Genomic DNA, 27,307 nt, shown 5'->3' on the forward strand with positions numbered 1-27,307 from the left:
CATCGACAGGGTCTGAACTTGCCCCACTCCGTAACACATTGCTTTATGTGCACGAACATTCACCAAATCAGTGAGCTGTATTCTGTGACTCAAGGGCAGCCATACAGTCCCTCTTATCAGCTCGGTGCCGCAGCGCACATGAACAATTGGTAGCAGAGATACGATTACGCTACCATCAAGCGGTGGTCAGAGGTCACGACATTGTATTTCAGTGGCTACCTGGGCACTGCAACATCACTGGCAATGAATGTGCCGACAAAGCTGCCAGTGAGGCACAGAAAGAATGTGAAAGGATCTCAGTACCATTGTCAGGAACGGATGCAGCGCGGCACCTCAGCAGTCTTGCCTATATTATAACTCTACGAAAATGGAATACACCAGAGTTTACCAACCGGCACCTATATGCCATGGACCCACAGAGGCAATTACAACTATTACCGGGTTTTAACCGACGAGAAGAAACATTACTGTGCTGCCTGCGAACAGGAGTTTCTTTTACAAACTCCTATTCATTCCTAATTGAAATAGCGGACAGTGCCAACTGCAGCACATGTGGTGTTGAGGAAACCACCAGACATCTCTTATGTGACTGCCCCAGATAGGAAGATGAGAGAAGTGCCCTTCGGACGGCTTTGGGGCACTTGGGTGGAAGTTTGGGTGTGAACTTCTCTCTTCCTTCTCCTCTTTCAATCCCTTTTCCCCTTCCCCAGGGCAGGGTAGCCTACCGGGCTCAGCCTGGTTAGCCTCCCTGCCTTTCCCTTATGACTGTTCTCTCTCTCTCTCTCAGCCCCCATATTTTTTTAGATATGATATTTCAGTTGTTTGGACCTGTACTCGAATGCAGGCTTCTACTGGGAAAGTGAAGCTTTGCTATGGGCAATAAAACTTTACCATTTTGCACATGAGCGCGTTCTTCTTTGTAGCTATGTGATTTATTTCTATGTGACAACCAACAGCATCTTTTCTTTCAGGTGATAAAGTTATGCAGAACGGAAAAACGTAAGTTTCCTTTTGTGCCTCGTTACGCACACTTTTACCGAGAGACATGCAAGTATATAACAGGCCTGAAGCAGGGCAGTGATAAGAGCAGAGATGTTTCTTGGTAACAACGCCGCGAAGGCATTTATCTCCAATTATCCCGGTTCTGTGTGCTCCCGAACCCACCCTTTCCCGGCAAATTTCCTCATCGCATTGCCCTATCTAATCGTGTGCCGCCCTCTTCTGAGTTTCGCGTACTTTGGAACGTTTTCCCGTATGCTGATAGACCTCTGGTTATCTCTTCTGCGCATTGCATGGCTTGCCCAACTGCGCTTCTTTTACTCGTGGAAATTAAGGAAATAAAGAGAATATCCTCAGTACTCATGTGTGCTATTATCTATAATGCCGTATTTATATCACTTTTTCGTACGCCTATAGTCTCCAGCTAATTGCATCCACGACCGCAAGTAGTTCAGACAGCCTCGATAGCTGACAAATTTTTAAGCTACTGACCAATTTGAAGCTGCTGGCCAGCTTTTATAGAGCGGAAACTCTGTGTCCTGCCCCCTCAGCATTGTTGCACAGGCAAGGTATAGAGTGATGAGCCATATATGGTAAACATTTATGGCTTATTGTGCAACCTGATTTGAGTAGGGCGAAAAGATCATACGATTGCGCTTATGACTTCACAGGTCTCCTCGCGTCCTGCGACGGATCGGTGGACATGACCACCTTCCATTCCGTCGAAGGTAACGACCTCCATTCGACCGCGCTGGAGGCGTCACCAGTGAAGCCGCCGATCCACGCCGACTACATAACAAACGTCAACAATCACACGCCGTACTTCTGCCGCCAGAAGATTGTGGACTTCTGATATCTAGACGAGCTCCAAACAAGCAGCGGAAAGGAGGTACTTCGGCATTTTCTACTATAACTCGTCAGCAATCCATATTTAACAAAAAGAAAAAGAAAAAATTGTAAATCCAAAACGAGTGTACGCATACAAAGTAAAAACTAAATTATAGCTTGCATTGAATTCGGCACCTCTTGTATTTAGGAGTTGGTTAGTACATACATTGACGCGGGCTGTGGAGTCGTATACTATTCTTTTTTGCTGGTCTGACAGAGACTGAAATGAAAGATAAGCACTTGGGAACCACCTATAAAGATATCAGTGCACATGAGGAATACTATTTCATCTAAATATGTCATTCATTTGACAAAGCCGCCTTCTGTACATTATTATTATACAAATTTTATTCCTCTAAACTGTTTTGAGTGTACTTTCTTACCCCATATGGCTACAGAATCATCCAAAAGCAAACTGCACATAATAAGTATTTATCTTCAGTATATGTCCTCTAATAAAGCAAGCTTTAGGTGTTAAAAAAGCCGAATTCATGCTGCTGCTAATGCGGTGTTTAGTGGTTTACGTATGTATTGAAATAAGCACCTATTTTCCTTAATGCCCTGGCTAGCATATTGTACATGTTAGATGAATGAAAGGACATGCCACAGTCTAGTAAACAAGGGCCGAATTCACAAAGCTTTTCGTTCGCAAAAGATATTAGCTATTGACTGGCTGCCATTCCTTTATAATATGTCCAGCAACAGGATTGGCTGGAATTTGTTTTTACGAAAAACTATAGCGTAAGAACCTTTTGTGAATACAGGCCCAGAGGCCTCATTCATAAAGATTTTGATTTGTAGTGTTTTTTGCTATGGGCCGGCTGCCTTCTCTAATAATGTCCAGAATCAGCATTGGCTCAAACTTTCTCTTACAAACAATTCTAATGTAAGTGCTTACAGTGAATACAGGCGCAAATCTTCGAAACAAACGTTCTTTATTTACAGCCATCATCGATGTCCAAACTGGATACTGCTACATAAGGAACAGTGCGCGAAGCAAGTCTATTATATGTGTATATAATAGAAGGTAAGTGCATATCTTTATGTCGCAGGACCGGTGCGTTCAGCTGAACCATCACAACAGACAGTAGACCGTTACAGCTACAGATACACCTGCAAATAATTATCCACCATTGTTTAGGTTCGAAATTAAGTAGTTCAAGTTGAACAGAGTCTACATCATTTACATGCGTGAAATGCATAGGTGCAGATGTAAGCACCATGCTGCCTGTGATCGTCGAGTGGCTACAGTGTTTTAGGCAGCTGAGCTGTATACTGGAACGCGTCAAGGCGTCAGCGCAGTATTATTGGCTACAAAACAAGGATCCGAAACCACAGCGTTACGCATTATGCCATGTCGTCATCCTGCGTGTCGCACTTTGCGGCTTCCGAGACAGCAGTGCGTCGTCCCAACATTATGCACTGCTTATTACTGCGTTTTGTGAACCGTTATGACGCCTCAAACATAGACGCATAGTCGGGATGATAGTGGCGATGGATTGTAGCAATAGGCGGCTTTATTAGCCTGGCGATCGAGGCCGGCAATTGCTCCGCCTTAGCGTCTTTTACAGTGTCATTGTAAAAGACGCTGAGCACACGTCGATCAAATCAGTCTCTCTTAAAACTGCAATCAAGAAGACGCGAAGGCAATTGGCAGGCTACGACAAACCCCTTCGCAAGAACAAGCTGTTGAGTGTAAGCAGCATCTAGATGGCTGTTGCGCTGTTCTTTACCGGCCAACTACGATTTTATTTGGAGTGCAGCTCTTAGCTAGTGCTCGTTCCTGCAGAGAGCAGTCGGCGCTGTCCCTCGTAACACAGCAGAGGATGAAAGACAACGCTAGCGAAACGAGCGCGAGTCGGAAAGCGGAGGAGGAGGGTATGGCAAAAGCATGACAACAAAAGCGTAGTGCCGCGCAAGACGGGCTATGCGGCGACGATGGCTACGAGATCGCGCCAGAGTAGCGCGCGTCGTCTGTATGGACACATAGCGCTCCATGAGCGGAGGTCTGTCTTCAGCGGCTGATGTGAATCGCTCCGACGCGTCACCCCCGCGCGGCCTCTCCCGATCTTCCGATTAGCGAGGCAGTCGCGCCACACTTAGCCCCGTTGGAAACGTGGCTGCACGAGACAGATTGTCAGTGCCAGCCAATATATTGCGAACTGAAAACACGTATGGAGCTGCGCTCAAATTTCGTATTAGGGAGTATTGTAATCATCGATGATTTTTTTTGTCTTGCACATGCGCGATAATTTCTTCTTGACATTAAGGTTCCTTTACTTCTGCGTTACTTTTGGTCGTAAGTCACATTGCATTAAGTGATGATAGTACTGTTTTTTTCTGTGAACCACATACAGCCTAAAATATTTACGTGCATGACTGAACCTTCTGATGGCACACGATGCGCATGTACTGTACCATACGTAAATGGTATCTGCGTAAAACTGGGCGATAGCTCGCTACTTGGGGAGTTGGTTTGGCAGATTCGTCAGGGCACTCCAAATAGAAAGCCCAATGACTGGTCAAACGTCTATGCACTTGTATGATTGCGTCGGCTTTATCAAAATATGTGAAAGGCAGGGAAAGGTACGCATTTTTCAACACTGAAACCTACGCTCGCAAATTCAAGGGTGCCAGGAGGTGAGCGCCACCTCTCGCTTTCCACCTTCCGTTTTCTTTGGAAATATGAGGCTGTTTGAGGAATAAAAATGGCCCATAGCGGCTACGGTACAAAGTCACTGTAGAGCTAGTGCTATTAAATTTAGCTGTCACAGAACGAAGTCGAAATCCGCATTCTTGGAGAGAGAAACGAAGGAAAGGAGAAAGGCAGGCAGGTACACAAGAACAGAAAATCCGGTTTGCTACCCTATATAGGGAGATAGGGAAGGGGAGTAAGAGAGATAAGCCTAAGCAGAAAATACGAAGAGAGAGACATGAAACACATGCACGCAACCACAGCCCGTCGCATGCCCCCGCACATGATCACCGCACCCTATCACAATGAACACTAATTAATGTTTTGCTGTCCATTAAGGTTTGTTGTTGCATGTTTGTTGCCTTTAAGGAATTGTAGTAACACCTTCGTCGCTGTCAGCAGCAATGGGTTGAGATGTTTCGGAAGATGTACAACGCCGTATATGGCGTAGCTGGTTTACTGGGTGGCGTTAAGGATTGTATGACTAGAAGTTTCCGCACTCATTGCTGACCAGGCGAACATCGCATTCTTCCGTAACATAAGAAAAAATCTTGAGGGTGGTCTTTAAAATTCTCCTTTATGACGTGATATAGAGGGATTACCACTTTATTCTGTCTGTCTCCCTGTTGAGTGCAGCTAACACCAAATAAAGGTACGTGAATGTATGCAGGGTGTCCCAACTATCATGCACCAAGGTATCAAAATATGGCAAATACCACGTAGCTGGACAGAACCAAGGTAATGTTGTTTGCAGTCGCTTGGAGATTCTCAGATTATTTTTGGTATTCCGCCTAATGACATCATCAGTCTTAATTTATTATTCAACCTCTCAAATAATATAATCAGATGAAAAGTGTCAATGTGAAAATTGTAGAGCAACATGAAAAAATCGGAGGACGCTTAAGCTTCGCCTTTAAGAGTAGAACGTGATAGTGTTATCGGGACCCGTTCGCATCGCATCGTTCGCATAAGGCAAGTAGGCTTCATTCACTGCAACACTTAACGTGGGAAAGCCAGCTTACAAAGACCAAGCTTACACCGATCCTCTTGGAGTCGGCTTCACTTTTAAAAAGACATGCATTGCTGGGAGGACTTTTTTCATGGCAATATAAGTGGTCTTATAATGAAATGTGAAGGCTCTAGCAGCTTTTCTTTACAATTTTATTATTTGTTTTATTTTTTTGCTATTGCCCCAACGCGCGCGCGTGTCCAAAACGAATTAGCAGGTGAAGTCCCAATTTCACCTGCCTAGGATGCGAGCGCCATCTGGATATCATTTTCGCAAGTAAGGTACCCGAACGCGCGGCAGTAGGTCTGGTAGAAATGCTGGAAAATTGGTATGTGTTTGAATTTCCACGTAGAAGAATTAGGTTGTGTCGTACATTCAAAATACAATCCGACGCCGATTGATAAACAATCCGACGGCGAATCCGACGCCGAATGGTAAAGTCGTACTTTACCATTTTTCTGACGGATTTCACTGTGAGAAATTCAATTTTTGTTCACCAAAACCTTGCACCACGTGTGGGGCCTGCGCGGTCTAGGTGGTTGGGGTAGTTGGGGATGATTTTTTTCGCCACTAAGCAGACATCGCACGCCGGTCGCCGACGCCGGATTTTCTGCGACACGGGGCCCTTGACGCTGCCGCGTTAAAACTGATACAGCTTCCTGTCGCTCAAAAGGTGCTACATAAAAAAAATTGGAGGAGGTTTAAGCTTCGCTTTTAAGAGGGGAACGCGATAGCATTTAAAGATCCCTGACTGCTTCTCACAGTTCCCGACGACTGCAGCTTATGCAACAATAATGGTTACTGGCAAACACTGGCGGCGAACGCTAAGCACGTAGGCGATCGAGCTTTCTAGTAAAAACGCGACCTCTTGCGTGGGCCGATCCTGGACATTGTGCACAACCGCGTGTACATTATTTTCAAGTTTCCGTGTTTGCTTCGTACTTTTATTATTTCAGTCCGAGAATATTTAACATAAAAACATGCGCTGTGGGTGTTTTGTTTCATGACATTTGTTTGTCGTTTGTCCTTCTCAAAAATCCGAGGAATAGCTTTGTCAAGGAAAGGCAGAAGGTTAACCTTTTGAAAAGGAAAGGCAGGGAGGTTAACCAGTTCAGCACAACCGGTTTGCTACCCTACACATGGGAGTGGGATGAGGGGGAATGAAAGATGGGGAGGAGCTTTGTCAAGCATGTGAGACAAGGTATGAGCAACATTAGTGATAAAATTGTGTGGCAATATAACCCACATATATCGCACTTCATATAAGAAGGCGTTTGCTATACATATACCTAAATATATTCGGAGGCACAGCGTGGTTGGGGATGATTTTCTCGGCCACGGACGCCGGCGCCAATGCTGACACCGGCGCCGGATTTTCTGCGACATGGGGCCCTTAACGCTATCGCGTTAAACGTGTTCTACCGAGTGTGAAAGAAGACCGCGAATATACGCAAGATTACCGCCCGACAGGCCGTTCGAGGCCCATTGCGTGTATTCGCGGGCTCCTTTCACGATCGGCAGAACACTTTTGTGCAGCACGTATCGAGCAACAGAAAGCTGTATCGGGAGTTTTTCAAGTTGCTCTACAATTTTCTCATGGGCACTTTTCATCTGATTAAAATATTTAAGAAGTGATGATGTCAGTAGGTGGAATGCAAAAAATTATCTGAGTATCTCCAAGTGATGGCAAACATCATTACCTTGGTTCTATCGAGCTACGTGTCATTTGCATATTTTTAACTCTTAGTGCATGATAGTTGGGACACCCTGTACATGTATTGTGTTTAAATCACATTACGGATGCTTTTTTGGACGTTCGGTACACTTGCCTTTGCTTTCCAATCATCAAATACGACCTTTAGTAGCGGGAACTAATATGAACGGAGCGGGAACTAATAATTCTCGTTATAATCAAGCGCCAAGTATCATCTGCACAAATGGTCAGAACATGTGCATTTGAACAGCGCGCACACTTGCAGCAGCCGTGCATTCACGCGGTTTTGAATTGCTATTTCAAGTGTAGAGACAGGAAAGCCTAACTGCGGTTTCCAGTGTTGGTTTAAGTTCGGTCATATATGAAAGTAAGCACGCATCGTACATAATCTATAATTATTATATACAGATGAATTAAGAGCTCCAGAATGCCGCCTCAGTGTTGCCCTTGGAAAATGTTCACGCTATTCCGCGGCTCAATTTACGTGAAGGTGGTATATTAGTTACCCTATAACAGAAGTGCATGTAAATACAGCTAAGGATTGTCAATTAATATCGTGCGAGAATTGCATGTCTTGTCTTCTTGCATCAGAACTAGTGCTGCCTCGCTGGCTTCGTGCTCTGGCTTTTCCCCGCTATCCTTTTTATGAAAACATGCCCTGTGCTAGCAACTAAGTTACACGGTTTAGAATACTAATGTGTAAGCAGCAATAACAGTTGCCTGTGTTCTGCAACTTGAAGCAATTAAGGTTATCGAATGACTGTTTTAGACAGTACTGTTTCTGTACCCACATATATATGCGAGGTATTTTAAACTAATGTGGGAGTGCCAGTACTCGAGAAAAGATAATTTCTTCACCTATGGGCTATGAACAAGGAGGAGAAAAAAACAAAGTGAATAAAACAACATGCGTAAGTATATACAGCGAGTAATGAAGATAAAAAATTGCTGCGACCTAATTTTTTTTCACAATGTCTTTTCGCACCTGCAGGTTCGAGTTTTTCGGATGATGTGACCAAAACAGATACGGAAGTGCGCATCCTGAGCTACTGGAATTTCACCAAGACCCACATCGTGCTACGCTTTCAGTAATATGGTGCTTTTGCGACGACCGAGCATCTCTGGTTGCACGGACCTTTTACCTCAAGTGCCTTCTCCTAAAGCGATTCCGGCAACAAAAGAAGTTCTTTGTTCGAGAATGATAATAGTGGGCATCGAAGCCAGTGCTTTACACGCTCAACTCCGCATACGTGACCAGTGTGACCCAGGAGACAACGGTTGAGGGCCGTTCTCGCAACGCTATCATGGACGCTATCATACACAAGCAATTTCGAAAAATTCCGGTCGGCTACTCAGCACGGTCGTTCGAGAACATTTTTGGAGCACAAGAAGCTGCATTTCCTGTTTCATTTTTCAGGGCAAGAAAACCCAACAAAGGCACAGCTGATGCCGTGCTTGCGATGAGGAGATAGCAAGGACATCACCTTAGTTCCCGACGCTATGCCGGGACATCACCGATGATTCCTGTTTAGACACGATTCTGCGGAAACTTACCCGTTGAGAAGAGCCGCGGTGAAGAAGGAACATGGCGTAAGGCTTTTGTGAAACTAAGACTCAATGATGACAGCAGGTGATTAAAGAAGTTACAACAGTGTGTACAGCCAAACAAAACAAGAAAAGAGCTGATTTACGTGCTTCCAGTGTCGAGAATACGCAATGTAGACACTTTTTTGCGCGTATGAAGAGCATGTGCAAGCAGCGCGAGAAGGCAAATATTAATAACAGAAAACTTTGAAACCGCAGGCACGCACGTGAAGTACACGTTCGGTGGCTCTGGCCGTCGCTTTCGCTTTAGTGTCGTCAGTCTGCTATTGCGAGACCAACACATATTGTGGAGGCTGCAATTTGGAGTTTCCTAAGGCAATTAATTTGCCGAGCTTCATCGTCTACACATTGTAGAGGCGTCTTCTACATCGTCTTTGTTTGCCGCTTGGACGCAAAGAACCCCGACCCAACGTATCGGCGAACGCCATGAGACCTACAAAAAAGAAACTATGTCAACCAGGAACGTGCTACTCGAACAGTCAACTGCGTGCGTGTGCTTGTGTGGTTGGGGCCATGTGAAAACTACCTTTATTGTCACGGTTACCGTCACTTGTTTGTGCATTGTGTGTTCATGTGCATATATTGGTGTCAGCTGCATGCCCTGTCCACTTAAAGAGACCGCGGATTTCTTCAAATCAGGTTCAAACTACTTCATTTACAATATTACGCTGAATCAAGAATTCGAGTTCATGAACTTATTGTCGTCAGGCACGTTCGAGGATTAATCTCAGCGTCAAGAGGAGGGCGAGGTGCATTTATCTGCTGTGGACTTACACGAAGATTGCTTCGGCTCATCAGTTCAAAATGTAAATAGAGTATATAAATACTGTTCTTTTCTCATTTTTGCGCTAACTCTCTCTTGTCCATCACACGCAGCAAGGCACCAGCACATCAAGCATTCCGGCGTCTTGTATAGAGAGGTAGGTGCAGCATTGTATACATTTGTGGCGACAATCTTTCAGCAAAAAGAAAAGAATGAAACAAATTGTGCGGAGAATGGAAGATGTTGAACAAGGACACCGAAAACGTGTGTAGTAGCGTGTCCAAGTGGACACGGCTCGCGAACTCACCGGCTACAATTCGTAAACTAAAGTATGTGCCGTAATTTGTAGTTATTTAAAATGTAAATAATTTAAATATTCAATTAAGCGTTTTGATTTTTGGTAGAAGTAATCGACGCCTCATCGAGTAATATAGCTGAAGGGATAGAATAGAGCTATTTCTCAAAGGCAATCATTCAAAATTTGGTACAGCTAAAAAATAATGAACACCTACTTACAATTACTAGAGGGAACTGTGGCCCTGGTTTCTACGAAAGCTGCTAGCAGGGCAGTTCAGCCAGCATTGCACTGATGGGTAGTGCAAGGATTTGCCTAAACTTCGACCTTATTGCTTTTAAATGTCTTCGCGACTTTGCAAACGGGTCATTTTCAAGAAAGCACTGCGTTATAGATAATTAAATACGCATTATTAAAATTGTCCGAAGGCAGGACTCGAACACATGACCTCTGGCCCAGAAGCCCGATATTGAAACCATTACTTCACGAACGCATAGGACAAGCGGAACCACGGAAATTAGCAGCGATTAGGAGTGCTTGCAGGGTCTTATTACCTGCTGCAGAGGGAAAGTATAAACTGCTTTGAAGTTTGGTCCAGTTTAGGCCCAGATAAAGCGCAATAAACGAAGCCACAAGAACGTTTGAAGCCCCAAGCCCGAATATCGGACAAATCCATGTACTACCCATCTTTCTGACGGTAGCTGAACGATAGCAGCGCATTAGTTCCCTGTAATAATCGTTGGAAACTCTACGCGCGCTACAAGGGCAGCATGGCCCCGACAGCAATACGTTAAAAATTCAGAGCCCTTCCCCTGTCGAGAAAACAGGAGTACGCGCAGCTTGTGGCAAGACGACATGGTCGCAGGCATTCGGCTTCGTTTGCCGTGAACTCAGGGTCAGCGGCTCTTCGCTGACATTCGGACTCAACAACGTGCTCCCGCAACTCGGGGTCCGCGGCTCTTGGCCGACGTTTCGCCTGCGCTTCGGAAACCCTCACGCTGGAATCGGGCGATAGGGTTCGCTTACCCCAATTTTTTCGACAGAGGAAGGGCTGGTGATTTTGTCTCTTCGGGTCCCACGTGTGACAAGGGTAGTTAAAGAGTGCGTTACAGGTGCCCGAGCCCACAGTAGCATGTGCCATTGAGCTTGGACCCTTCCTGCACAATCGCTATAGGATCGTCCCACTTTTTAGCGCGATATACCACCACCACCACCACCACCGCCACCACCACCACCACCACCGAAACTTGTGAGCCTATAAAGCTTCGCTTAAAAGGAGCATAAATGCAGAGAAGACAAAAAGAAGAGATTGTGGTGCAAGTCATAAAGTTTTGAAAATCCTAACTTACAACCCCCGTCTTTAGAAAACGCATGCGAGTTTCCTTGCGATGCTGACTAACCCATGTTGGCGTGTCTCCGGTATGTGGGCGCTACCCCATGTAAAGCCCGCGCTACCCCATCTAGCCCGCGTAAAGAATTAAACTTTGGCCACCCTGCTTATCGGTGTCGTAGCCGTCGGGTCTGGCTAACTTCGACTAGTTTTGAACACTCACCTAGCTTCGAACCACGCCAAACTTAAGGTCAGACCGCACGCACGCCTTCCGGCGCGCGCTCACTCCTGGCCGCTCCTTGTTAGATACCTTGGTAGACTTCGCTTTCTATTCAGCTGTTGATGGCGCTTTAAAATGTGCAAGTTACATTTGACGGTTTCCGACGGTCAAGCTGGTGCAGGACATAGCCGGTCCGCACCACGTAGCACAGCCAGACCGGAGCATATGAGCGAAGGTGGGTAAGATTTCCGACGCTGCTCGACGAGTGTCCCATTCTGATCTCGTCGAAAACCTCCTAGACGCCCCCAGAGGCACCGGCAACAGTCACCAACGCCGAGCGCGTTCGGTGAGAACGCGGGCAAAACGTCGACGGCGTCGATAACAGTTCTGCGCGTTGCTGGTGCTGCTGCATGTCCAAGTTTATACAGCTGATAAAACTACCATCCTTACTCCGTATAGCTCTGTACTAATTTGCTATCGCAATTGATGCTTCGCCTTTCGGGTGAAACGGCGACAAATTTTTAACACGAAAGTGTTTTATGCCGGGGTCCACCAAGACTTCACTGACGTATTTCCGTCACGGAAATACGTCATAGAACATAATACAAAGAAAGAAACCAGAAGAAAAAGTTCCACAAACATGCAAAATTTGGAAATCGAACCCACGACCTCTCGGTCCGCGACGATAGATCGCCGAAGCGTTTAACCCATTGCTCCACAAACGCATTTGGAGAGAGCTACACAGACGCGCCTTATATATCTAACACTCCTCCGTGTACCCGCGCTCTTGCTCGGGGCGGTGCCGCCGCCTACGAGCGGAAAAGAGAAGTACTGCATTATGACACTAACGCGCACCGACAGTATAGTGCCTAGAATATACTTACTAGTGTGCCGACCGCGGGCTTTCCGGTGGCACGGAGAATGATGCCTTCCGCCGGCGGCCACCAGACGGCGATAGCCGTACGGACCGTGCTATGCCGAGCGGCGTCTCTAGCCAACGCGCGCGTGTGCGACAGACGCCAATGGGCTGTCCCAGCCCGTTTCGCTCTGCGGAACGTTGGTTGAGGTGCAAAGTGTAATCGAAAGAATATGATTTCGTTGCACTTACAAACGAGCGTACGCACAGTTATCATTACAACGCTACACGATACCGGGTGTTTCTGCGAAAAATGCCAATAAATAAATATGTGGTTTCCGAAGAAGTGTAACCTTTTTCCACAGTAAAGCTTTATATGCGAGACATGCCCACAAATGCTAAATTCACACCAAGTTGTAACTAATTACCATAAATGACGGTAATTAAACAGGGCACATTTTCATGGGCGGCGAAAAACCGTTGACTAATTTTGAACGAGCGCTCAATGTAGCAATTATTAAAGTGTTTCTCACAAGCGACAGCCGCCAGAGTTAGCCTTCGATCTGCCCTCTTATATTCTTCTCCCACTCGGCAAAACGTTCTGGGTCAGCAGGCGCGCTGAATAATGAGACTTGCTCGTTGTTTGAGCCCTATCCAGTTGTACAATATGGGACAAAACAGGTGCTGTGTTTACGCCTCGTTTTCTGCGACGACATCTCGGTTCCGTCCGTGAACAGACACAAGTGCGAACCACGCGCACAGAAAAGAAACCCAGCAATGACATGCGGAGGCACCACATGCTACTTGCTCGAAAGCTACAACGCGCCGCAACCGACTGCGCTTACGAACGCGCATCCGAAGTGCATCCGAAGCGCAAGCGACGCGTGATGCGCCGCTCGGTTAGCACGGTCCCAAACAGTGTCGCCGTCTGGTGGGCTCCAGCGAAAGGCATCACCGGCGGTGCCAGCGTCTCCCATTGGAAACGCCCGTCGGTCGGCACACTAGTAAGTATATTCTAGGCACTATACCGACAGTGAACGCTTCGGTGGTCTCAGCACTACGACGCCTCGATGCCAGCATTCGAAGGGACGCTGGCATCAAGAAGCACTACCAACGCCACCTAGGTGGCGTTCACCGTACTCAGCACAGCGGAGCGTGGCCTCCGCAATTAGCTCTGAAAATGTTTCTGAAGTTGATCGCGGAGGCTGCAATTACGACGCGCTGTACGCGCTGATTTGACTCGGTGACGATTCAGTTACGTGCTTTGTCTTGCGCGTTGTATTAGTGTGTCAGTTACGTGCTTCGTCTTTCGCGTTGTGCTAGCGTGTGCAGCGTAGTGCAGCTTCCATATGCACGACGGTTGCTCATGGTCATCGACGTTGGTAGTCGTGATGGAGGAGACGTGCCACCAGGCGTCAGCGTGGGTGCATCAACGCCTAAGGGCGCTTTAGCCACAAAACACCAATAGACATTATATATCAATGTGCAATAAACATTACACTACTTCTGTGAAGACACGTTTCACTTTCGTGTTCTATACCGATTCCTATATAAGAGGGATCAACCACATTTTTTTATATAGATACGGATTTGGTGCCGCAGCTAAACGCCGCCTCCCCTCCCTCCCTCCCCCCCCCCCCCCCCCACGGCCTATCGCGCGAAGGAAGAAGTCGCGTTTGCTCTATATACATGGTGATTGTAAAGGAGAAAAGGGACGCTTAAATCTGCAGCCCTCCAGAGAGCACGGCGCAGAATGCGCGTTTGCTCTCCGCCGTGCGTTCGCTCCCCGTGAAAGCGTGCGTCCCTTGCACACTTTCACATGCATATACTGCATACGGCGCTCGGCGACGATTTCATCGCCTTTGGACGTCATACGAAACCTCAAGGCGACGACGACGCCGACGCCAGAAATCCGCTTTGATTGTCCTTATAATTGCTATCGCAATAAAATAGGAATTGGTTGATTGCATTAGAAGCGATATTAATGAGTTCAGTAAATCAGGCCAGGTGATATTAGTGGCAGATATGAACGCACACAAGAACGATTTAGATGAATATACTGATTACAACGGCTCTCTAGTGCTGGATCTGTGTGATGAACAGAACCTTATAGTAGATAACAGAGAGATTAAGTATAATGGACAGGTAACATGGCAATGCGGATATAGGCAGTCATGTATAGACTACGCCTTAGTCTCAGAAATGGTCTACGAACAACTAGACCAAATGGTAATAGACGAAAATGGAAAAATTGCCTGGGTAGCGATCATAGACGTTTAGCATTAAAGTTTGGGAGAGATACCAACGCAGAACACGAACCAACAGCCTCAGAATTTTTAAAATTGAATGAAGAGCAAATAACAGAGATTGAAAAAAACATAGAGAAGAAAATTGAGGCTTTCCTACGGCAGTCTGGGAATATAAGGAACTGTGGGGCGTTCTACAGCAGGAAATAAGGCAGACATGCCAAAACAACTGTTGTATTGGAAAGACGAAACCACGTAAGTGGTGGAACAAGGAAATAAAGCAAACTATAGACGAGCGTAAAGAGGCATCTAGGGCTCATCGAGAAGCCAAAAAGTTGGGATTACACGAAGAAGAGGTGCTCCTTAGATGGAACACATACAGTGAAAGGAAAAGGGTGGCGAGTGAGCTCGTGTAAGAGAAAATTAAATGCGAAAGTGAACGTCGGGTGTATAACATTCACAAAAGAGACAAAGGCGCCCCAGAAAAGATTCTGGAACCATATAAAAGCACTCGGAGCTCCAAATAAAAACTCGCAAACGGCTATAAGGGATGAAGACGGTAACATCTACGAAGGAGACGATGCGCTGCGGTGCATCACAGACGTCATTAGGGATAACGTCGGCATGAGAAAAAGCGTAGTTGAGACAACACATCCAGCAACAACAGAGAGGCCTGAGAGATTAAAATTTAGCATAGAAAGCTTTTATTGGAAAAAGGCAACAGAAAATGTCCCTAATAAAACGGCAGCAGGACCCGATGAAATCCCAAGACAGCTAATCAAAAACATCGGTCCAAAAAGCAAGCCACTGCTGACTAATGCCATAGAGGAAGTGATTAGAACAAAAAAAATTCCAGTTGGATGGCGTGAAAGCAAGATGAACCTCATCTACAAAGGCAAAGGAGATAAGGACAAGACGAGCTCGTACAGGCCAGTTACATTAACGTCGGTGATATATAGAATGGCAATGCAAGCCATAAAACTAGAACTGTTGAAGTGCGTGGAGAAAAACGATGTATTGGGGGAACTGCAGGATGGGTTCAAGTCAGGCAGAAGCTTAGAGAATAATATGTTTGTACTAACTCAGTGCATAGAGATTTCAGTAGCTCAGAAATAAACTTTATCGATAGCATTTCGAGATAATAAAGGAGCTTATGACAACGTAGACAGGGAATTGTTTTAGGACATTCTTAAGCACGAATGCATAGATGATGATTTCGTGGAGCTGCTGAGGGAAATATATAGAGACAACCAAGTACAAGTTGTATGAGAAGGTCGAAAAAGTAATGAAATGGTGGGAATTCACCAAGCATTGAAGCAAGGATGTCCTTTGTCTCCTTTGTTGTTCACGCTTTACGTTAAGGGTATAGAAAGACGACTGGACACCAGCAAGTTAGGGTGTGATTTATCCTACATGCGCAATGGACAAATGGTGCAACAGAATGTCCCGGTACTGATGTACGCAGACGACATTGTGCTACTTGCGGACAATAATAAAAAAAAAACTCTTAACCTTACATTCGGCCACACAACGCTTGAAACAGCGAAGCTGGGCGATCGTAGCCCAGCATTTTCCGGAAGTGCGCGCGAACATTTCATCTTTTTACTCATGATGATGATAATTTTATTTCGCGCGCCTCGGACTTAAGGCCGTCACTGCGCGTTGCATAGCGCAGCTTGCAACATCGACACCGCGTTGCAATGTCGACAACGCGTTCCAGCAGACCCGTTCCGTGAATGTGTCCCTCTCATAGCGCGCAAAACGTGTTCACCTCGCAGAGTGCGCACATGCAAACGCGCCAACTGTGGACGAAGACGACGACGCTCGAACGCAATCATATGGTTCGCATAAATGCATGCTCTGCAAGCGTGGCTGTATAGCCTAGTGGTTACGACTCGCGCCTTGGGACCGTGCACGTACGCGGGTTCGAATCGCCGCCTCGGCAAGAAAGTTTATTTTATTTCTTGATAGTTGCTTGATGCGAACCACAAATTACGGCTGTCTTAAACAGCTTCGCTGTTAAACAGGTTTACAGATACTTGAAGATATCTGTGGCAACGCAGCGACCAATGTAGACTTTAAGTTTAGCGCAGAAAAATCAGCAATTATGATCTATTAATGAAGAGACGAGTAACTTTGTTGTGTTAATTCAACAGCAAGTCATACCCATAGTGAAGCAATAAAAGTACATCGGCGTACACATAAACGAAGGAAAGAATTACTCAAGCAACGACCAAGATAATCTGCAAATAAAGGGGAAGCGGAATGCAGCAATAATGAAACACAGAGCACTGTGGGGCCACAGTATAAGTATGAGGTGGTGCGTGTAATCTGGAAAGTAGTAATGGTCCCAGCGCTAACGTTCGCAAATGCCATTCTGGGCTTAAAATCGGATATGTTGTCCGGATTGGAACTTAGCCAAAGATGAGTAAGCCGGTTGGCTTTGGGAGCCCATGGTAAAACCACAAATGAGGCAGTGCAGGGGGACATGGGCTGGGCCTCTTTTGAAGTCAGAGAAGCACACAGCAAAATTAGCTTTGAAGAAAGACTAAGGAACATGAATAAAAATAAATGGGCCGCTAAAGCGCACAAGAATCTGTACATGAAAAGCGTGGACACAGAATGAAGGAAGAGGTCAAAGAAGTTGACAACCAAGTACAAGATAATCGAAACTGTAAATAGACAACCAGGAGTCATCAGAAAGAAAGTGAGAGAAATAGAGACAGTGAATTGGATGCAAGAATTGGAAACAAACAAAAAAAGACATGGAGATTTACACGAATGAGAAGAATGAAATTGGAAGGGAAAATCTGTACGATAACACAAAGGGCAGTGCCTTGCTATTTGAAGCTCGAGCCGGTTGCCTAAGGACCAAAAAAAAAAATGTGGTTGATCCCTCTTATATAGGAATCGGTATAGAACACGAAAGTGAAACGTGTCTTCACAGAAGTAGTGTAATGTTTATTGCACATTGATATATAATGTCTATTGGTGTTTTGTGGCTAAAGCGCCCTTAGGCGTTGATGCACCCACGCTGACGCCTGGTGGCACGTCTCCTCCATCACGACTACCAATGTCGATGACCATGAGCAACCGTCGTGCATATGGAAGCTGCACTACGCTGCACACGCTAGCACAACGCGAAAGACGAAGCACGTAACTGACACACTAATACAACGCGCAAGACAAAGCACGTAACTGAATCGTCACCGAGTCAAATCAGCGCGTACAGCGCGTCGTAATTGCAGCCTCCGCGATCAACTTCAGAAACATTTTCAGAGCTAATTGCGGAGGCCACGCTCCGCTGTGCTGAGTACGGTGAACGCCACCTAGGTGGCGTTGGTAGTGCTTCTTGATGCCAGCGTCCCTTCGAATGCTGGCATCGAGGCGTCGTAGTGCTGAGACCACCGAAGCGTTCACTGTCGGTGCGCGTTAGTGTCATAATGCAGTACTTCTCTTTTCTGCTCGTAGGCGGCGGCACCGCCCCGAGCAAAAGCGCGGGTACACGGAGGAGTGTTAGATATATAATGCGCGTCTGTGTAGCTCTCTGCAAATGCGTTTGTGGCGCAATGGGTTAAACGCTCGGCGATCTATCGTCGCGGACCGAGAGGTCGTGGGTTCGATTTCCAAATTTTGCATGTTTGTGGAACCTTTTCTTCTGGTTTCTTTCTTTGTATTATGTTCGTGTACATTGTAAGCTGACGTATTTCCGTGACGGAAATACGTCAGTGAAGTCTTGGTGGACCCCGGCATAAAACACTTTCGTGTTAAAATAGCGGAGCAAATATTCGGAACTAGATGAGGTATGTGTATGCTGCAGTAAAGATCCAGAGACCATCAACACATCCTAATGGAATGCGACGGGATTCACCCAGCGAGAACCGTAGGTAACGTACAACTTCAAGAAGCACTTGGGTTTAAAGTGGAAGGAAACATCAGCAGATCAGCTATAGGGATATAAGCAAGAGGCGATAAGAGTACTGGGGGAAAAAAAGCATGGAAAAGATTGATACGACCTGATCTCTTAAAATCATAGGTAGCGGTACAAGGTAAATTTTTTGTGGGAAAAAAAGGAAAGATTAATGAGACGTATACAAAAATGCTGGATAAAGAACACGTATAGTATACCTGATTAAATCAAGCAGGCTAGGTGACCATTTGTTGACGACCCGTTTCAAAGGGGATGCCATTAAATCATCATCATCATCATCATGACAATTGGCACTATATACGATGCTGCTGCTGTTGCTGCTAATGATGATGATCTTTGGCATCCCCTTTGAAACAGTGTGCAGTGAGAAATGGTCACCTAGCCTACTTGATTTAATCGGGTATGCTATAGATGTTTTTCATTCTAGCATTTTTGTATCTACCTTATGCCACTACCTAGGCAATTGCTACATGACGTGTCACCTGGTGCATGTGCAATGCAAAGTGTGCACGTATCGTCACTACGCGGCGCGCTTCTGACATCGCGCGACTCCTCGCGCGCCAGGACGCGTGTATAGGGCTTGTCTCCGCCGCAGCCACTAAGCGCTGGCGCGGCTCAGTGGTAGAGTAGCTGACTCCCACGCAGAGTGCCAGTGTTCGATATCGGCGGGAACAGGGTTCTTCTTTTTTTTTTTCATTCCTGGCGACAGCTGCGACGGACACCGGTGGCGCCGAACAACATCGCCAACCGAAACGGCTATATTGGAATGAGCCCGTAACAGCTTACACTGTAAAACAAAATAATACAATACAATACAATTTGTTGTTGTCCAGCTACAATCCACCATTGGTGCACCTATATATTTGTTTACAAATCGGGGTCGTGTCCACATTTGATTTTTTCTGTGCATTTCATAAATTCTTACTTCAAAACTTACTTTTACTTTATCCTAATTCGCGTATATCCCGCGGTAACCCACACATGTGATTTTCCACACTGCAAGCCATGCGCGTGACAAGCGCACGGGTCTTGGACTGCGGAAGTTGCATTTGCCTCGACCTATCAAATGTAAGCCGTTTTTTTTTTCGTTTTTTGTTTCATTGGATAAGCGAAAGTAGGCTTTCATTAGATGCGTTGTTTGGAGGGGCCACAGTAACTTGTCACCCAGGCACACAGCTCACTAATTCTTACAAGCTCACGAATAAACTCGTTTATAATTAAAAAAAGTTATTGCGTGAGCAGAAGCCGACTTACAAAATAGCTGCCAATTCTTGCACTTATATGTAACGAAATAAATCAGCAACTGAACTCTTTACACCGGTGTCATGCAGCTATGTGAGGAACCAGTCTGTCGAAGCGCGATCTGTTCGCATAAATTTATACTAAAGTTTCTGCATAGGTGTGAGCACCTTCGTTTTTGTGTTGGCTGAGCAAAGAACAGCAAATCTTAAAGGGCCCCTAAACCACCCAGAGGTTGAAATTTAGTTGTGGTGTTGCAGTTGTGCACGAGTCTACAACGAACGATTTGATGATCGAAAAAACGGCGCTCGCTCGTTTCGCTCTTTCCTTCACTACTCTCCTCGTCGGCTGGTCTCTCCTCCTCGCCGAGAGCTTCTCGAAATGTCACGTGACATACGTCATCACCAACGCGCTTTTCAACAGACTGCCTACTTCCGGTTAAGGCACGTCCACACTAGCGGCACATATACTGACGGCGAACCGGCCTCCAGTGCCGTAGAACGTCTGCCGCGCGAGAAGTGTCCAAAGTAGACCGCAGTTCGGCCGGCGCCCCGCCTGCTGCACGATCAACGGGCCAATCGACGACCGCGAAGCTGTGCGCCTCCGCCACCGGCACCAAAAACATCGGCTGCAGCTCAGCTGCAGTGCACGGCTACCGACTGGAGACGACCGGCTCGGCTGTGCTCGCATCGCAGCCGACGGCGCCGCTAATATCAGCCTATTTTTCTTCCTTCTGTACAATTATTGCGAAAAGCGATAAGAAAATATCGCGGCTTGTGAGCGTCGGTAATTCATTTCGAAGCACCGTCCGCTTTAGCTTTGAAGGGAACCGGAAAAGGCCTAGCGACGATGTCGGCGCCGTCGAGCGATCAGCGGTGGTGAGGCATGCCGCACAAATGAATCCCGGTCTCATCCTCTGTGCGGCAAGGAAATCTCACCGTTCGCGAGGAAAACCGCCGTGGAACGGCGGCTCGCGAATGGCAAACGGCGTGCGGCGAGTTACCGTGCCGGTAACGTGGACGTGGACTCAGCGCTTCTCGGCTACCCGCTGTTGCTGCGGTGCCGGCCCGTGTTATGCGAAGCGTGCCGCTATATAAGCCCTGTGTTGCGCGCACGTCTGGAAAGGCCAACATGGTCGCACTCTGTTCGCGCAGCTAATCAGACCGCTAAGCACGACTGTGTTGGAACGCGAGCGATATGGCACTTGCGTTGCGGGCTATAAATACCGATTCGCAAGGGCCCAAAAGCGAACAACACGACGAGGAAGAGCAGGGAGCGCGCGTACATGCTAGCATAGAAACCGGAAGTCGTAGGTTCTTGCTCGACCAATCGACATCGTCGACCCGGTTGACATCACCAGATGCGCCCTGGTGACATCGTGACGACCGCTGGGGATACCGGAAAGGCCAGGAGAGGAGGACGGCATTGTTTTTTTTTTTTTTTTTTTTTTTTTTTTTTTGTGTGTGGCGCGCAGCGGCGCGTAGCGCTGCAGCGTTTGGCATCGTTGATCGTGACGGCATTCTGAACTCAATGGGCGTGTTTACTTGAAATGTTCAAAAAATACCTGAGGTGGTTTTGGGGCCCTTTAAAGCTCTGACGCCTTCATTGGCAAAAGTTGCGCCCATCAATCATTCTACTACCTTGCAAGACGATGCCTAAAAGAAACATACACGGGAGGGACGGAAGGTTTCTGCCTACATGCTTGCCTACATGCTTGCCTACCTGCATAATATTATGCAGATTGTGCCCGTACTAACCACTGATCGCTCTTTGGCCACAGATATGCCGGTGCTGTCTGAGTGATTCACGTTTCTTTTCATTTTTCATCCAGATTATTAATGGTCTCCACTCAATGTTATTGAAATTGAAGCCAAGTTTGTAATATTCAATATATGTAACTTGCAAAACCCACACGTGGGTTTTACATGCCAATTTACATGCCAGTGCTTGCGCTCCGTGTGCCAGAAAATGGGCTACAGTGCTTTTCTGTTGGTAGCAGAGGAGGCCTGCAATTTATTGAAATAAATATACGAATTTAATATAAACATAAATTCATCCGAGCTGCTGGTTGCATACGGGCCACCTGCCAGAAAAGTTGGTATTTGGTTAAAACATGTTCTACTATAGAGAAGGTGTTAACATGTAATCATTATAAAAAAAAACAGTAAAGGGCGTTACATTGGTAGTGCTGTGATAGGCGGTGGGGTCGTACTTAAACAGGAAAAAAGTTCCCGTTGAGAGTGCCATCTTCGATTGGTCATCAGCGCTCAGATTGTCTCTTTATCAGGTGGATCGCTCCGGACGCCTGTAAATAAAGCAATGATCTTATCTACGAGCATTTTCAGGTAACTAAATCACTGAGTCACCCATCTGCTTTAGTTCATACTCGTCAGTCGAAGTGTGGTTGTTCTGACTTTCGCATACTTCAAATGACGCCCTGCCTATGTCTTATTAGGCGTTTTTCCCATTCGCACGCGATGGTAATCTCCCAACAGCCCTCTGATTAATCTCCTGTACCGACTGGAGACAAAGCTTCAGTGAATATATAGATCCAGCCCTGCCCCCCCCCTCCCCCCCCCCCTCCCCCCCCCCCCCCCTGCCGCGGCTCAGAAGCAAGAAGACGAAGCTGCCGACTCGCGTCCCCTTACGATGAAGCTGATCCTCTGTAGAAATGGCCCATAACCACCGTGGGGGAGCGGCCAAGAATTGGGCGGTTCGGAGAAAATGAATTAGAAAAGTAAAAAAATATTGGTTTGTTGAATTGACGTGTTCTTTTCTCCTCCTTCTCCTTCAGTACGCCACACACTGTCAACTATGAAACGGCATCTGGTGAACACGTTCTCCATAAAAGCACTTGCCTTAGTTTTATAGTACTTCGATCTTGCTGTGAATATAGTCTTTCTTTGCCCTGTTCAGATGTTTTGAACAAAAGGAAGGAAATTAATTAAGCACTCTTTTCATGCGTTTGCTTCGAGGCAACGCTAGTCAACAAGAACAGATTTAGCGTGAAAATTAAGTTAAAACAAACATTACATGCAGAATTTCCTTAAGGCTAACTGTAATTTATTGCGGCGAACATTTTAGCCACATCCACTTTTCCAAGAGTCTGTGCGAACGTGTCATCCTTCTCATATTCAGTGTATTATTCATAGTCTGCAAATACGAGATTACAAGGTGACGACATTGATGTTTACGCAGTATTAATAACAATAATAACGAATGTTATGAGAAGTATCGCGCCGAAATTAATGAAAACGTCAGCACTAGATCTCGCGGTGAAAAAGTATTAACGTGTTGATCTTATTATGCATTCAGTAATTGCAAGCTGTTTACTTTTCATTACCTCCTGCTGAGTAAAACACAAGAAAATACACACACAGCTTTGCTTCCTCTGTGAAGGGCTGTGCTTGGCTAGCACAGACTCTAGGAGGTCTTTATGTTCAATTTAGGTGCTGTTTATTTCATTGGTCTCATATCCATTTTCTCACTCATCTCGTGCGCGCAAAATCCCCGCTGCCAACCAATCAAACAGGCGTCACTGCAGAAACGAGTTCGACTTGCAACACCTTTGAGTGAGGCGCTTGAGCTCACAGAGTGGGCGTGCATTCTAGGAAATTCTATTTTCACTAAGGAAGATAAGGTTTTAGATGAACAATTTGCGTGACGCGTAAACAGCCAATAAATCAGTGTAATGAATGCACAAGTGTGTTACGTAAGGTAAGCGGTAAGCCTGTATTGCTCGGCATTTTTACATGAGCTTTGAGTAAGGCAGCAGGGATTTTCAACATTAGGCAACCGAAATGATTTCACTATCTTGCACGCGCAGGGCAACGGAAGTTATACAGTAAGCATTTTTTTTCAAGCAAACAATACTGAGCACTGCTGCTACGACGAATTCCCAAGTTACGTAAATGTATAGTTTCTTTGAAAAGGCGAGGATGTGCAGGTCTCAACCTTTAGAAGCGACAAAGAAAAAAATAAACCTCTTTTTAAGAGAGAGAGGAAGGGTTCTACCACAGGCGAAAACAGCTGTATTGCCCTTCACTCGGAGGCAGTTAAAAAATTTCACTTTTAATCTGGAAGGATAACCTCTAATGATAGTCACACAGCATCTATTTCTTGGAATAATACTTGATAGGCAACTATCCTGGTCACCCCACATAAAAAAAAAAACTCGAAAACGAGGTGAATGCGATAGTGACTACCTCGCAGACTTGCTGGCGCATCATGGGGTGGATGAGTATCGACCATGCTGACGGTTTTCAATGCATTAATACGACAAAAATTGGGTATTCCGCGCCCATCTTGTACGGATTTTCGCACATGTCAGAATAGCGACTTCAAACCCATTTAGCTAGAGGTCTACGCATATGTCTAGGAGTTCCACGGGCGACTTCTAGCCGTCTTCTAATAGCTGAGGTTCGTCGATCACCGTTTTCAGTTATGAGAACTACAGAAACATGCCGGCATTATTTTTGTCTTAAAACACAGCATAAAAGCCACCCATTGGCTCTAGACATAATGAAACGAGATAGAAGTTATGTTCATAAAGAAATTCAAGAAAATTAATTTTGGAACTCAGATGTCGAATATCCTCCATGGCTGCTTACTCGTCCAAAACATTTGTCGCAGTTTCACCCGAAAGGCGAAGCACCAATTGCGATAGCAAATTAGAAGAGAATTATACGGAGTAAGGATAGTAGTTTTATCAGCTGTATAAACTTGGACATGCAGCAGCACCAGCACCGCGCAGAACTGTTGTCGACGCCGTCGGCGTTTTGCCCGCCTTCGCACCAAACGCGCGCGGCGTTTTTATATAAATACGCATTTGGTGCCGCAGCTAAACGTCGCCTACCCTCCCTCCCTCCCATCCCCCCACAAGCTTTCGCGCGGCGGAAAAAGTTGCGTTTGCTCTCTATCTATGGAAAGGAGGAAAGAGACGCTTAATTCTGCAGCCCTTCAGGGTGCACGGCGCAGAACGCGCGTTTGCTCTCCGACGTGCGCTCGCTCCCCGTGAAAGCGCGCGTCCCTCGCGCCCTTTCACTCGCACATACAGCGTCCGGAGCGCGGCGACGATAGGCCTTCCATCTCGGCCTGATACGTGCCGCCTATGCCTGCCGGTTTTGCTTCGCCCAGCCATGGCGACTCCACTCTATCCCTTCTTTCGCTCCCACTTACCCCTCCCCGTTGGCGCTGAGCCGTGCTCCCTCAAGGGCTGCAGAAGATAGCGCCAACCTTTCCCTTTCCCTCAAGAACCACTTATCATCATCATCGGCGACGATTTCATCGCCGTTGACGTCATACGGAACCTCAGGGCGACGGCGACGACGATGGCGACGCCGACGGCAGAAGTCTGCTTTGGAGTGCCCATATAATTGCTATCGCAATAAAATCGAATTGTCAGTAGATGGTATATTCAGAAAAAGAGAGATGTGCATTCAAGCTGCTTAACAACTAGCACTTTACCAGATATATAGGCGGTATTCGGGATACATACACGTCTACACAGATGGCTCCAGTGCAGCAACCTCGTCAACTGCAGCATTCAATATACCGCACCTCAATAAACACGAATCATTTAAGCTATCTCGCGCGACTTCGTCCACAACGGCTGAACTATTCGCAATCCTATGTGAGGTAAAAAAATTTGTACCTTCAGTACGAGATGCGCAAAAATGGGTAATTTTCAGCGCTTCACAGGCGGCACTAATATCACTCTGCAGCACAAAAGCAAAAACAGTCAGTGATAGTATGATATATGAAACACTTAGAGACCTCACAAAGGCAAGCCAAGAGAAGCATGAAATAAGATTTCAGTGGATACCTGGACATTGTAACATTCCTAGTAACACAGCAGCCGATGCAGCAGCACGACAAGCACACCTCAAAGATGATGCGATTTATCTCTCAATATAAAAAATGAATTACGCTGCATTATAAGGGCAACATCTTTCAGTATATGTAGAAATACGTGGTTTGACCAGAATTCGAAGAACTCTAATTTGTACCATATCGATCCGCTTATTGAATTAAAATTTCCATTGTCATTAGACAGAAATATGGAAACCCTTATTCATGAATTAAGGCAAGGCACTGCCTGCACAAAACATTTATTACATAGAATTGGCCATGCGGAAACCCCCGAATTTGATTGTGGATTTGTAGATGAAGATGTGCATCACCTCTTTTTTGATTGCCCACATCACGACACACCAAGAGGCCGACTTAAATTAACTCTAATGACATTAGACCGCAGACCTTTCAGTTTAAGGAAACTTTTGGGCCCTGGGTCAACAACGGCCTTGCAAACGAGCGCTTTAAGAGCGTTAAAAACTTTTCTCGAGGACAGCGGCATTGTTGGCCGTTATTAACGCTTATAATTTTCCTTTTTTTTCAACGTCGCTCTATATGTATATGTGATTGTGGATTATGTTATGTTGACTATTCTGTTGTGGCTATATGTGTTAATGCATTTACATGATGTGTGCACCACCCGCTGAATAGAGACTGTATTGGTAGGTGATTTTACTACGTGTATTTTTGAGACTTTCTTCTTCAGTGCCCTGGAGTTATTCAACTTCTTCATTGTAAGTACCACGTATTTTTTTACGTTGTCGTGTTACTGTCAAAACGTTGCTTGAGAAGTATTTTTTTATGTTTCAGTGCTTGTATGAGACGGTTGTTTGACATGTTATCTTGTATGTTGAACCCTGTATGTTGTAGGTTAGACCCATTCAAGAGCTAAGGAGTAGCCGGCGCCTTATTTGTGCGTCAACATCTCCTTATATCATATCAATAAAAAATACAATGCTCAGTGTAAACCAACTAGCACAATTTTCCGTTCTGTTATCAGAATTTCTGCAGTTATGAAAAACCTTTATAGCTCTTTAGCACCTTATTCGTCCGGACCTTGCAGCTCTTCGAGCTGCACTTTGTCTAATCACTGAAGGACAACCTCGAAGATGGTTCACATTCAGATACACGAAGGCAGTACTGCAGTCTTTATTATAAGCTCTGCGTCGTGGACAACACGAACGACTGGTATTGGAAATTAGAGAGCTAATTCATCCCTTGGCTAAGCAAGGACACCACGTGACATTTGAGTGGCTTCCAAGTCACTGCGGCGTCATAGGCAACCAGCACGCCGATAACGCTGCATGGTCGGCGGTACAAGGAGACAAAGAAGAGTCGATGTGGTTATCAAGAACAGATTCCGCTAGAAAACTTCGAATACTCACCCGGGATATCACGTTCTGCATCTGAAACACACGAAGTTTTCAAAGCAACCGGCTGCACCACCTGGACTCTTCTCTTCACCTTCGCATCCCAGCTGGTCTCTGCCGACGCGAAGCTACCCTGCTTTGTATAATATGGCTAGGAGTAGCCTTTACGAAGTCTTTTGCTTTCCGATTCGGATGGGCCAACAGCGCCTCGTGTGATGACTGTGGTAGCGAGAAGACTCTTCAAGACCTTTCTGTGATTGTCCTCGCTACAATTTACAGAGGCGATCGCTCGCA

The 27,307-nt window shown here is 46.0% G+C and overlaps 1 long non-coding RNA gene across 1 annotated transcript; it reads left to right on the plus strand.

Annotated features, from left to right (window-relative positions):
• The first annotated feature begins 1,690 nt into the window (after nucleotides 1-1,690).
• LOC119441185 (uncharacterized) lies at nucleotides 1,691-9,742 on the plus strand. The gene is made up of 3 exons (XR_005189812.2): nucleotides 1,691-1,888; nucleotides 2,833-2,914; nucleotides 8,297-9,742. It is a non-coding gene; the product is annotated as an uncharacterized LOC119441185 (long non-coding RNA).
• Nucleotides 9,743-27,307: the final 17,565 nt, after the last annotated feature.

This window comes from Dermacentor silvarum, chromosome 2 (genome assembly GCF_013339745.2).
Source record: "Dermacentor silvarum isolate Dsil-2018 chromosome 2, BIME_Dsil_1.4, whole genome shotgun sequence".
In the NCBI taxonomy this organism is placed as follows: domain Eukaryota; kingdom Metazoa; phylum Arthropoda; class Arachnida; order Ixodida; family Ixodidae; genus Dermacentor; species Dermacentor silvarum.